Here is an 11,332-nt window from a genome sequence, read left to right on the forward strand (position 1 = left end):
TGCTGGGGTTTTTTCATCTACATGTAAATGTCCCGCTATTATCTGCAGAGGTGATTTCTTCCCTCAGTCGATTTCTTTCCTGCTTTTATACCTCGATATTTACGTACTTGTTTCCCTTCTTCCCATGCTTCATCTTCCACTCTCCTCTCCCCCATTTCCCCATTTTTCTTGCGATATTTATGTGGGAGACTTCCGTGATAAGCATCCATTTGCTTTTGGAGAATCCTTTTAAATAAATACAATACAATACAATACAATACAATACTACGACCATGCCAGTCTATAGTTTGCCTTATTCTCTAAAATTTCCGATTTCCGGTAATAAATTCGCCTTTCTGTTTTCCTGCGTTTTGAGCAGGCTTTTTGGTTGTTTTTCTGCCGGATGATCTGACCCGGCTTGACCCGGCTGGCCTGCATGCGCCAGGTACACTCTGACCGGGCTGTGTTGAATGCCTAGAGCAGGCCCTGTACAGGCATGTACTTCTACTCCAGTCTGAGTGCAGCGGGGAAGGAGGCCTCAGAAACAGATGCTAGTGTTAGCCAGTAGATGTAATACCGGTACTGCAGAGTGCGAGTAGTCCTGCCGTATCGACCAGTTACTTCCTAGGCACGCAGAGTAAAGATGATCCGCTGTAACACCTACTCCACTTTTATGTTTATGTATCTATGTCATTCGGATCTTCCCAAGTTGTACAATGTACTGTTGAGATACCGAATTCAAATAAATCAATACCATACCATACCAATACCAAAGAAACTGATGATGTGCAAAAGAGTTGTAGACTGGTGAGTATGAGTATGAGCCAGACTAACATTTGCGCTAGAACTGCCAAGAACTACAGTGTTGTACTTGAAGTTGATATGAAGACGACTTTTCGACTGAGGTTTGTGCGTGCGTACCGACAGCCATGTTCGGTTTCACCGTGACGGGTCAAAAGGTCACACGTCAGCTAGCTCAGTACTTCTAGTACATGTACTTGTACCAAGAGTACATAACCCCTGGGGGTTATTTAGAAAAGCGATCCTGTCAGCTTTTCTATTATTGTGTGTACTCTTGCTGGTAGATCTACATGTACCGCAGTCCGCGGTCCGCAGTCATGTCAGTACCGCAGAACTTGAACTCCCCCCACCAGAAGGTCTACCCGCTGTCAAGACATACATGTACCGGTATATGTAGGGCGCGTTGGTCACTCTTTGACTTTTCCAGGAGGTTCGTTTTTCTGAAGAGGTGGCCTTATTGGCCTCTTCAGAAAAACAAACTCGACAACCTCATCCGATGGGAGAGGTGGATTACTTCCGAAGAGTTTGGAATAGCTACGTCACGTAGTACGTGGAGATATATGGTCGATCTGATCGGACGTCATCATCGCCATGACAATTCCACTGAAAACTCTAAAATGATAGAAAACGTTCTAATGGGGCACTTCAACTAATCTCATTATAAAATTTGTTTGAACAGTTGATGAGGACAATTCGAAAGCGCCCTTAGTCTTAGCTCCATCAGTAACTCTCATCTTCAACAAGTCACTTTCCGAAGGGAGATTTCCATTATCCATGAAACTTGCAAATATCACCCCTGTGTACAAGAGCGGCGACTCTACTAAGGCCACCAATTTCAGACCTGTTTCTCTGTTGCCTATTATCTCAAAGATCCTTGAGCGCATCGTACATTCGCAACTCACTGAATTCTTGACCACCCACAGCCTCTACCCAGATTGCCAATTCGGATTCCGGAAACAGCACTCAAAAGAGGATGCTGTTGTGATGGCATCGGAGGCCTTTGCCAATGCCAAAGACTCCGGACTCTCAACTTGCGCTGCCTTTGTTGACATGTCGAAGGTATTCGACAAGGTTCAACATGGCACCCTCATCCGCGACCTCTTCAGTATTGGTGTTGGTGGAAGTGCGCTGAAATGGTTGGCAGACTACCTAAGTGACCGGCAGCAAAGAGTTGTCATTGGGCACCAGCACAGCAAGCTATTTCAGCCCAGCAGTGGTGTGCCCCAGGGTTCCGTACTTGGTCCTCTGCTGTTTGTCCTCTATGTCCGTGGTGAGGCAGCTGAAGTGCAACCGCTTGGTGTGCGGACAGTTCAGTTTGCAGATGACATCATGCTGTATATTAGTAGCGGGGACAAACATCAGCTGGAACGTAGTATGTCTTCTGCAATTACCCACCTGGCCAGATGGCTTGCCAACAGGAACCTGGTACTAAATGAGAGTAAAACCCAGATTTTGTTCATCCCTGCCCATCGTTCTGTGAATCCTCGTGTCAGCGTTATGTGCTCTGGAGTATATTGGTGTCCACATGGACCAAGACGTCAAGTGGACCACCATGGTCAACCATATTGCCAAGCGAGCTGCCTGTAAAATAGCCGTCCTGTTTAGAAACAGGCGCTGCATGCTCCTCCCGTGCCGCATCACGTACCTAAGGCTGAAGTCCCTTATCCTTCCTGACTTCCTTTATGCTAGCAACTGTTTCTCTGCGGGCCTCACCTGACATCAGCTCGAGCGCCTAGAGCGTTTACTCAAGTGTGCAGTCCGCTGTGTTTTCAACGCTTCATTTGCATCCCCATCTGCGCCGCTGTATTGCCAATTGCGCTTGACCTCACTAGACGTTATGTACTGCCACAAGCTCCTTGGCAACACTTGGCGCTGCCTTCAGGGTAAATGCAGCACATTGCTTACCGATATGTTCAGTCCTCTCAATGCCGGCCGTGCTACACGTAGTCAGGGAAATCGAGCACTTAAATTTCCAGTCACTAAGACATCCGCTGCCACACATTCTGCCGCATTCCAATGTGTATCACTGTGGAACAGACTCCAGCCCGACATCAGGAAAATCCCACAGTACCACCAATTCATGCGATCCCTCCCAGCACATATGCATGCTCGAGCTTTGCCAAAAGTCCTCGATGCCAGACGGTATCAAATGCCTTGGCCAAGTCAAAGAAGCAAATACCAGCAAGGGCTCTGTTATCCCTATGCTGGCATATCTGCTGCACGATGGACGTCAATTAAAGGGAGGTGGAGTCGCCTTTACGAAACCCAGATTGTGCGGGACTCAGGAACGGCGAAACATGTCTGTATAAGTGATCATAGAAGATGCGTTCACATACTTTGGACCCGCAGGGAAGAAGAGAGATAGGGCGATAGTTTGCAGGTTCGTGGCGGGAATCTTTCTTGAAAACAGGTATGACCTTCCCTGTCTTCCATGCGGAAGGAAATATGCCCGTGGTAAATGACATGTTGAAAATATGGCACAAAGGGAATGCTATGGATGGTACTAGGGCCTTGAGGACCCGGTTGGGGATGCCGTCGGGACCAGATGCCTTGCACGTGGGAAGCTTCTTCAGATGACGCCGGACAGTGGCTGTTGTGGTGATGACGGACATGAAATAAGCCGATGGCTCTGAGGGGGTGAGAATAGAGAGAGCAACGGGGCATCCGGCCGAGTCACGGAGGCAAACTGGGCGTTTAATGCTGTGGCTTTGGCCAAAGGGTCAGTCGCCTGCTGAGTCCCTGTGGTGAGCGACGGAATTTCCCGTGGTGTATTTCGAATTCTTGCTTGTCTCACAAACTAGTGAAGCGATGGACGGTGTCTACCCTGCAAAGTAGTTTGCACTGAACCGATATAAACTCTGTGCTTTGTCCGCGTCAGGGTTTTCACTAGATTTCGCTGCTGTTGGTATGCTTGTTTGCTTCGTTCTGTTGGGTACTTCTTAAAAATGCTATAGAGATCATATTTCCACTTGATTGCTGTGCGGACATGGGCATCAGCCCAGGGTGGCTGACTGGGTCGTGGGCAGCGGTGAGAATATGGCTGCTTGCTGAATGGCCAGAGGTGCCTCTCAAGGGCACTGTTGAGAAGGGAGGAAAAGTGCGAAAGCGCATCATTGACATTGCTAGCACGCAGGTGCCAGCTCCAGTCAATATCAGCGAACTCTGCATTCATACTATCCCAGATGGAAGATGGCACGGATTTATAGTCATAGTGCGGCTTTGCAGGAACATCCCTGAAGTTGCATTGGGGTGCAGCAGCGGGATGTCCGTTTGCATCAGTAGGCAGTAGAAAGTGACTGAGGATCTGTGCGTGGTCAGATGCACCAAGAGGAGCAACAGATGTGACAGAGAGTAGCAGGTGAGGATGATCCGTGAGTACAACGTCAATACACGATGATGAGCCGTGGGGGGGGGGGGGAGTGCGTGGGGAATGTCACCATTCGCTCAAGGCCAAAACAAGAGAAGAGGTTGTAGAACTCTCTTCCAGAACAAGTCACTAGCAGACCAGTCGAAGTAGCGAGCATTCAAGTCTCCGGCGGGCACAAGCGCAGAATTGGGGAGGCTGATACTGGACAGACAGTCCTCTAGGAGGTCACTAAATGCCTGGACTTGGGAGATGCTGTCTCCAGGGGGACTGTAAGCAGAGCAGAGCAGATGACGAGGGGGGGGGGGGGGAGTGAGGGAAGGGCCACTGGCCGCAATTCGAGCCAAACCACTTCCAGTCCACAGCGCTCAAGGTCGAAGCGGCGCTTGATGGAGATGAACGACCTGTCAGCTACAAGACTTAGTGTAGCAACACCACCATGGCCTCTTGCTGGCAGATTATCAGAGCGGGTCGTAGGTGGGCGGTCCGGACGGTATGACGTGTTGCCTGGAATTGAGATATCTATGGCAGCTGTCAGCCACGTTTCACACAGGCAGATTGAGTCTGGAGAATACTGGTGACACGCCTGACTAAGCTCAGCTAGCTTATTCACTATTGAGCGGCAGTTAATACTGAGAAGGATGAAGATAAGTGGGCAGGTTGATTGGGAGCTTTAGTAGTGTGTTGTCCAGAAGCAGGAAAGAATGGTGGTGCAAGTGGATTGCGCGACAAACTCAGTTCTGTTGGGTGATGCGGTCTGATTTAAAGCGCCATTCACGAGCCGAAATGCCACTTGGCTAGAAGTCTATACTCTGGACCTTCTGCCAATGCTCCTTAGGCCTTGGCGGATAATGCCGGCAGAAAAATTGGCAGAATTCGGTACTTTTTCGGGTAAGTTTCATGCATGTTTGGTATGTGGATAAAGAAATGGAGCAGAATTCGAGGAATTGCCCGCCATAAGGTTTGTATGGTTCTGCCAATTTCACTGCTTTTCGAGCAGAATCTGCCACCTTTTCGAGCATTATCCGCCAAGGCCTAATGCTCCTCCGAAATAACCAGGTGGGCATACGCCAGACCAAATTGCCGCGCAGCAGATACTGAACATTTGATGTACTTATGGTTGAATTATATGGTGGTAAAGACACACCTGGCATTATCGGTAAATACACGCCTGCCCACTCTGTGCCAGAACTTTGCAGCCTAGAGCAAAAGAAGGAAGAACACCAAAGATACAAGGGATGAAACTCGACGATGAAATCAAAATGAAAATTTGAAATAGTCTAATCCAAAAGACACTCAAGGCAGATGTAACAAGGTTGTGTAAAAGATTCAACTCAGGCTGCGTTTACACGACAACGCTGGGGGCGAAAACGCAACGAAATCCTTTCGGATCCATGGTTCATTTACACGGTACGCGGAGCAAAACGTAAAAGTTGTACACCAAAACGGAAGAAAACCAAAACGCTGGCCAAGGTGGAAGAATTTGAAAACGGAAATGTTCTGCCGGATAAATTTGGGTGTGTAAACAGTCGAAACGGTGTGCTGGCCTCGTTTTCCGTCACGTTTGTTTCGTTTTCGGCCGTTTACACGGATCCGACAATCCAAAAAATTGTTTTTACAATTTTCGTCATGTGACGTGTGTTGTCGTGTGCCTGTTTTCAACCATTACTTGAGTGTGATTGGTGCTTCCACGGCAACACTTGGCACATGACGAACTTTGGCGGATCCTTTGCTCTCGTGTAGACGCTTGAAAACGGTACAAACGGAGACCACCTCGGATCGGCTTTGATCCGATGCGGGACTGAAAACGGAAAACTGGCCGTGCGTTGTCGTGTAAACGCAGCCTCAATCCCTAGCCTACAGAGCGTGTGTAGCCAGGCGTGTATTTACCGATATTGCCAGGTGTGTCTTCACCACATAATAATTCAACCATAAGTACAGCTGCAGTGCAGTGGTGTCTTCAACTACATTCTCCCGAGTCAAGCTCCGCATGAAGACATCCCAAGAAGAAGATTGCCGGATGAGTCCAGCGGGGACGAAACGTACGTCGCAATCGAGCTATGGCGTTGCTGTGTAATCTTCTATGTGCCATGCGCTACCTGATGTACCAGCTTGCTATGTCGGATACCGCCAGCCATGCATCGACTAGGCGCCAGGCGCGAACTGATGGTGGTGGTGGTCACAGGAGGAGAGCTCTGTTCCAGAACTTTGCAGCCTAGAGTGTGGGCAGGCGTGTATTTACCGCCATACTGCCAGGTGTGTCTTTTCCACCATATAATTCTACCATAAGTACAGCTGCAGTGGTGTCTTCAACTACTTCATTCTCATTGGGCATCTGCCCTTGTTTTCCGGGTGCCACGGCCATTTTATGCTCCTTCTCAAAAAGGACCTGATTATACCAAAATGTATGCCTTCAATTATGCCTTTAATAGCAGGAGTGTATAACAGCCTCATGGGGCATCTGCCCTTGTTTTTCGGATACCGTTTTAGGCTCCTTCTCAAAAATTGAAAAAGGACCTGATTATGCCAAAAATTATGCCGGCATAATCCGCTTACCCCTAGTCCGCGCGCGCCTCACATGTGCCCCGCGCCTCAGTACTGCATGCACGTGACCTCCTATGCCGTTTCTAGAACACAGCACGGAGGCAGCCCAGTGAGCAGTGGTGAGGGAGGCCCTGTGCCCAATAATAATATTGTCAAGCTCCGCGTGTACCGTCACTGTAGGAGAGTTCCTTGCAATGATGCATTCATCAATGATTGCTGAAGTGAAGAGAGGACAGTTAGACCTACGCGGTATCCTGTCTCAAAGTCTTCAGTGATCGGCGCGTTTATAGACGTACATATAAATGGAAGTCGTTGTCCCATATCCCGACAAGTAGTTATTTGCATCTAGATAAACCATCCGTGGACTTGCACTGCCTTGAACCATGTTGCTCTCGAGCGGTTGCGCTTGGGTGCTGTGGGCGGCGTGTGCCTGCCTGGTTCACAGCTTGGAGTCCGCGACGTGGACGCATCAAGCGCACACCTCCCCGGCCAGGCCTGAGCTGAGGAATGACGAAGGCTGGCAGAACATCTGGGTGATTCCGCACACGCACGACGATGTGGGCTGGCTGTCGACGGTAGACCAGTACTACATGAACGAAGTGCAGTGGATCCTGGACACGGGCGTGCAATGTATGGCGGACAGTCCGTGCTACGGAACAGAGAGGCGGTATACGTACGTGGAGATGGCCTATTTGTATCGCTGGTGGAATGAGAGGCCAGAGCCCATACGCCAGCGACTGCGCAGCATCATACAGGCTGGCCTACTGGAGCTGAACCTGGCCGGGTGGTGTATGAACGATGAGGCAACCACATTCTACACTGACGTCATCGACCAGATGACTGAGGGCGCACTATTCGTGAAGGATGAGATTGGAGATTTCGCCTCTCCTAATGTTGGCTGGCACATTGACCCATTCGGACACTCATCGGCCACAGCCGCCATGTGGGCCGATATCGGCTTTGATGCCTTCGGTCTGAACCGAATCAACTTCAACGATAAAGACCGCCGCAAGCAGTCTCAAACCCTAGAGGTGGTGTGGCGCGGCTCGAAAAGTCGAGGTGCGGAAAGCGACATCTTTGTGCATATCCTTGCAGAGAGCTACCAGACGCCTCCGGAGATGACGGTGGACAGCATTTCGCCCGTTCCCCAAAACGACCCCACTCTTCCTACGTACGGCGTGAACATGGTGGGGATAGGTGAGGGAGTTGTGAAGCAGGCGGCTTTGCGAAGGCCCTTCTTCCGCCACAACAACATACTTCTGCCGTTCGGCGACGACTTCGATCATCAAAATGCTTACAAGAGCTTCCAGCAGATGGACAAGATCGTCGAGTACATCAACAGCAATTCCAGCCTGAAGTCCACGATACGCTACGGCACGTTTGGCGAGTACATCCGCCACCTGAACACGCTGAACATCACTTGGCCGACGTACGAAGGCGACTTCTTCCCATACATCAGCGGACACATGCAGTACTGGACTGGTTATTATACTAGCCGCGCCTACCTGAAAGGTTTGGTTCGGTCTACGTCGGCCGTGCTGCGCACCGCCGAGATGCTCTACTACACGGCCGAGAAGCAGCAGCCAGGCAGTATGGGACGTGACGAGCTCGCACAGCTGGGCGTCATGCGCCGAGCCATGGCCACGCTCCAGCACCACGACGCCGTCAGCGGCACAGAGAGGGACGCGGTCGCCACCGACTACATGATACAGATGCAGCAGGGCCGCGACGAGAGCGACAAGCTGATACGGCGTGCCCTTGCCGCGATCCGGGGCAACGCAACAGCACCGCCGGGAGACTTCGAGGCAGGTGAGGAGGACGAGACGTTCACTCTGTACAACTCCTTGGCTTGGCCGGTGGATACCGTAGTCGCATTGCCCATCAACAGCACCCACTATGAAGTTCTGGCGGAGAACGGAAAAGCCATTGAAGACCAGCAAATCGTTCCGACTCCCAAGTACAGCAAGGATTACAGCACGGCAGCCTATTCCGTATACTTCAAGCCTGGCGTGATCCCCGCGCTGGGATACCGGATGGTGACGTTGAGAAAGACAAGCGGTGCACCCACAGGACAGGTTACATACGGGCAGGAAGTGCCGGCGGGACACGACATCACCATTTCAAACTCTTACTACAAACTGATCTTCAACGGCACCACTCATGAACTGTCCACGTTGACGTCGGCTAATGGTCGTAGCGTTGCACTGAATCATGAGTTTGCACAGTATACTGGGGCATTCCTGGTGCAGCTTGATCAGCCGAGGAGTGGCGCGTACATCTTCAGACCACAGCCGGGCAATCGCTCACCGACGACATACGTCACCAACCGCATAGCCGTGGACCAGTGGAAATTCCTCGATGGGCCGCTTGCCGCGGATAGTCCGCAGGTGAAATGGCCTCTTGTCTTGGTCTCAGGGCACGCTCCCAACTTCGCTCTGGTTCAAGCCTCGGTGTACACCGTGTCGACACTGATGACCAACACAACCGATACAAACTTTGTCATGTGCCGAGTCGACCCGCCAGAATCTATCAATCCTCCTCCAATCATCCATGAAGAGGTTAGCACTGACTATCTGGTTCTGGACGACACCAGTCCCTTGGAAAAAGTCAAGGGTGATTGGCAGTCCGGCACAGCTCTTGTTCATAATAGCTCAACGTGGTGCGGCGCGGTCGAAGTACAATTCCCGTCCACGTTCACTCAAGCGCCGCTAGTATTGGCCTCCACGGAGGTGCACTCGGCCATGGACAGCGTCACGAGCAAGTTCGCGCCTGCGTTCGCCGTTACCGTGACTGCCTCGTCCGTGTCGTCCGCGTCATTCAACGTGTGCCGAGCTGACTACCTGCTGAACCCTGCTCCCTGGGACGACACCGTGTATGTGAACTGGCTTGCCATGGACAGGGATGCCCAGCTCCCACCGACGCAGCGCATGGGCACAACGAGCAACATACTTGGGCCGCCGCTGGGAACAGTTGCCCAGTTCAACGTGGACTTTATGCAGAAGTTTCCCGTGTTCGAGGCGTCCGTGATTGTCACCGTCCAGGCCAGGGGTTCCAGAGCGTTTGCCGTTTCCACGGCGATGGTGACCGGGGACGGTTTCCTGGCCAATGTGTGCGCCTTAGACGAGCTTCCGGGCAACTGGGACAGCAACGATGTGACAGTGAATTGGTACGCGTTCGAGCCCGAAGATATCCAGGCAGCGGTGAGTGCAAATGCGCCGACCACTGAAGTCGTGAATGGACCGCTGGTCAGTGAAGTGCGGCAGACCTATCGAGATCGGTACGCCATAACAACTCGCCTCTACCATGGCGAGTCGGACTACCTGCACAAGGTGGAGCGTGTCTACGAGATCGGAGCGCTCGACCCGGGCCGAGAGCTTGTGACTCGCTTCAAGACGGACATTGCCACGGATTCTTGCTTCACGGACGACAACGGACTCGAGATGGTGAACAGGACGTACAGCCGTTTCGTTGAAGACGATATAGCCGGCAACTACTTCCCAATGGTGAAGGCAGCGGAGATTCGTGACAAAGCCGCTGCCAGTAGACTGGTTGTCATGGGCGACCGATCGCACGGCCTGGGTTGCCATGGAAATGGACAATTCGAAATAATGCTGCAGAGACGGACGGTCGGCGATGACAACTGTGGGCTGAATGAAGCATTGAATGAAGTCATTTCGATACAACCCCGCCTCTGGATGGTCTTTGAGAGTGATGATGTGGCCGTCAAGCTCCGTCAGAAGCTCTCGCTTCAGCTACAGTATCCAATTCATATTATACAGGAAGACAAGCCAGTTCACCTGCACACGTTCTCCCCCCTGACCCAACCTTTCCCGGACAGCATTAACCTCTTGTCGCTGAAGGTGCGCAACTCAACACAGCTGCCCTCGAAGTTCATCCTGCGCGTCGAGAACCTCTACGAAATCGATGACCCCGGCTCACCAGCATCTGTGCTGCTTGCCCTGAATGGCACATTTCCCAGTAGTATGCAGCCAAAGATTCTTGATGAAACTAATCTTACAGCCGATCGGCTGAGGAGTGCCGTGAAGCGCCTCAAATGGAAAACTCAGGGTGATCGAATGCAAGATGAAGAAAATTCTGAGTCGGAGTACGACGGCACACTAACTCGGGACAGCGAAGACGCGGCCACCATTACCCTTGGACCACGACAGATGAAAACGTACATCGTTACTTAAAGTATTTATTTTACGAATTTAATACGCCAGTTGAGAGTGGCGACGAGGCTGCTGCGGCTGTGACTCGCTACAGAACACTATTGCAAGACAATGGGGAGCCTAACTAACTTTGCACCGTTCAAAGCATATAAATAATTATTGTTTATAGTTCATACCAAGTGACTCATTCTTCTCCCCCCCCCCCCACCTCCCCCCCCCCCCCTTCACCTCTCCCCACATCCTACAGACCCAGGGCCATCCTGGGCAAATGAGATAAGGACTGCCAGAGGTTGAACTTGCTATCATGCATGGTCAATAGAATTATTAAAATATTGTACACGCCATTGGCAACCACTGAACAGACCAGAACACTACATCTGCCACTTCTGTACAGCAAACTCTATAATCCCGTTCAACGTACCGGCTTGCCTATGTATTCATAACTTATTTTTGTACTGTATTTTTTTTTAAG

Source organism: Sycon ciliatum, chromosome 1 (assembly GCF_964019385.1).
Source record: "Sycon ciliatum chromosome 1, ocSycCili1.1, whole genome shotgun sequence".
Lineage (NCBI taxonomy): Eukaryota > Metazoa > Porifera > Calcarea > Leucosolenida > Sycettidae > Sycon > Sycon ciliatum.